Genomic DNA, 3,185 nt, shown 5'->3' with positions numbered 1-3,185 from the left:
GACTGACTTGGCTCCAGCTCAGTGTCTTCAAGGACCTGGGCACTTTCAGCCTCTCTGCCCTGGCTTATCCTCTGGCTGAGGATAAAATTTCCTCTGGTGTTCTAAGCAGCACATGTGCAATAGTTTTCTGGGTCTACCATAACAGAATACCACAGACAGGTGGGGACAACGGAGCCTAAACAGCAGCGTATTTTCTCAGTTCTAGAAGGTAAAAATCGAAGGTCAAATGTTGACAGCTCTAGTTTCCTCAGAGGCCTCTTTCTTGGCTTGCAGATGGCCACCGTCTCTCTGTGTCCTCATAGGGTCTTTCCTCTGTGCATGAATCCTAGTGATCTGTGTGTCATCAAAGTGCTTCCTCTTATAAGGATATGAATGAGAGTGGATTGGACCTTCACTTTAACTTCATAACCTCTTTAAAGGCCTGATCCTCAAATGCAGTCATGTTCCGAGGGACCCAGAGTTAGGGTTCTGGCCCGAATTGGGGGAGAACACAGTTCAGCCCATAATAATCTATAGTATTTTTTATATTTTTTTATTTTTTGAAGTATAGTTGATTTACAATGATGTGCCACTCTGTTGTGCAGCAAACTGACTCAGTTATACACACAGAGGTGATGTTTCAAATATTCTTTTGCATTGTGGTTTATCACATGATATTGAATATAGTTTCCTGTGCTATACAGTAGGGCCTTTTTTTTTTTTTCCATCCTATACATAACAGTTTAAAAGTGCTAATCCCCAATTCTCAGCCCTTCCCTCCCCACACCTCTCCCCTTTGGCAACCACAGATGTGTTCTCTATGTCTGTGAGTCTGTTTCTGTTTTGTAAATATGTTCATTTATGCCATATTTTAGACTCCATATGTAAGTGATGTCATATAGTACTTTTTCTCTGACTTACTTCACTTAGTGTAATCATCTCTAGATGCATCCATGTTGCTGCAAATGACAGTATTTCGTTCTTTTTGTGGCTGAGTAGTATTTCATGGTGCATACGTACCACGTCTTCTTTATCTACTCGCCTGTCAATGGACATTTAAGCTGTTTCCATGATCTGGCTATTGTGAATAGCACTGCTGTGAATACAAGGGTGTGTGTATTTTTTCAAATCAGTTTCGGATATATTTTTTGATTACTTACTTGTTATTTAGCTTCCGCAAGCAGAATCTTCGTTGCATTATGAGGGATCTTTTGTTGTGGCACACAAGGTCAGAAGTTGTGGCATGCGGGCTCTCTAGTCATGGCATGCAGGCCTAGTTGTTCTGTGGCATGTGGGAATCTTAGCTTCCTGACCAGGGATCAAGCCCACAGCCAGTTCACTGCAAGGTGGATTCTTACCCACTGGACCACCAGAGAAGTCCCAGGGATGCATGTATCCTTTTGAATTGTAGTTTTGTCCAGGTATACACCCAGGAGTGGGATTCTTAGATCATATGATGATTCTACTTCTAGTTTTCTGAGAAATCTTCACACTGTTTTCCATAGTGGCTGAACTAACTTATATTTCCATCAACAGTTTAGGAGGGTTCCTTTATCTCCACACAGTCTCCAGGATTTGTTGTTTGTAGACTTTTTAATGATGACTGGTGTGAGGTGGTACCTCATTGTAGTTTTAGCTGCATTTTTCTAATAATTAGTGATACTGAGCATCTTTCCTTATGCTACCTGGCCATCTGCATGTCTTCTTTGGAGAAATGTCTATTAAGGTCTTCTGTCTATTTTTCTATCAGACAACCAGTAATTAACTATAAGACTAAGGAATATCCAGGGCAAAAACAGGGATCACTTCCTCCGGCTCTTTTGCAGAAGAAGTGAATTTTTTCCCAGAGGCTCCAGCACACTTTTCATCAGGTCTCATTGGGCAGAGACAGGACACACACCTGCTCCTGAGCCAGTCTCTGGCCAGAAGGCTGGAACTACTTTGATTGCCTCAAACAAATCATCTGGGCATCAGATGACGTTGGTGACCATAGAACCAAGTCCTGCGGAGGCCTCCATTCCTGAAATGGCCTCCTGCCCCTTCCCAATCCTCACTGTGTTCAGTGTTGGCCCCCTCCAAGCCCTTTCCCACATTGCTGCCAGTAAGGGTCCTTGTAAACCACAAGCTTCTCCACAGTCCTACTAAGAATATGCACGGCTCAACCTCCACACCATGCAGTTGGATCAGTTACCAGCTGTGGCACAAGCCACTCTAAACCCAGGGGTTTAACACAGTGATGACCCTTTCTTTTGTTCATGAGTCTACAGTTCAAGCAGAGCTCAGTGGGGACAGCTTGTTTCTGCCACATTTGGTGTCACTGGGACATTTAAAGGCCTTCTCACCCCTTCTCTCTTCCCTCAGTGACCTTCTTCCCCCAGCGCCTCAATTGTGCCTTCTCTCTTCCTATTCTCCCTTCCTCTTTTCCTCCTTGCTTTCCTGACCCCTTCTACCTTTTCCTCTTCCTCTTTCTCTGGCCAGCCTTGTCTCCGTTTCTCATAAGCAATAAGTTGTCATCACTCACTCAGCGTCCCACCCTGGACAATGCACCATGAGACCTGGGATAGATTTCAGATCAGGCCTCTTCATTATTATAAAGAGACAGGTAGAGTGATCACAAATCACATAGCTTCTAGTTTTTGTTTTTGTTTTTTTCTCAATCTCTTCAATTTTTCCCCTAATCTTTATCTTTCTGAATTGGCAGCTCCTAACTCAAATCTTAGTTAGCACTTTCACTTTTGCCTCAGGCCTTCATGTATGGAGGACCCAGGCTAAGATAAATAGCACTAGAATTGGTTCTGGAAACAGGCTGTCAGGATGGGCTTTAGAGTCAAGTGGCTCACATATCCGATAGGAAGAGTGGCCCATTGCTGCTGGTCTCTGGGATTCTGTGAACGTCGGGTACTTGCCCTCTGTACCTTTCTCTTCCCTAATTTGTGCCTTTTATGACTTTTAGATCAATTTCTCTCACACTGAACTTCCCTGTGAACCAGAAGATAGGAAGCAGGGAGATAAGTTAAGAGGGAAACTGTAGACCCAGCAGGGAACATTAGAGCACTGGCCATGAAGAAGGGATAGACAGAGTGAGGGAAGGGTGAGGAGGTGGGGATTGTAGCCCCCAATCTTTCCACTACCGGACAGCCTAACCTGGGGAGATGAGGAAACGTTTGAGACTGGATTTTGTCTGGCAGCAAGCTGGAACTGTTGAA

The sequence above is a fragment of the Oryx dammah genome, unplaced genomic scaffold (assembly GCF_014754425.2).
Source record: "Oryx dammah isolate SB20612 unplaced genomic scaffold, SCBI_Odam_1.1 HiC_scaffold_28, whole genome shotgun sequence".
NCBI classification, from domain to species: Eukaryota; Metazoa; Chordata; class Mammalia; order Artiodactyla; family Bovidae; genus Oryx; species Oryx dammah.
The sequence above is the reverse complement of the archived record's forward strand: the minus strand, read 5'-3'. Positions refer to the sequence as shown.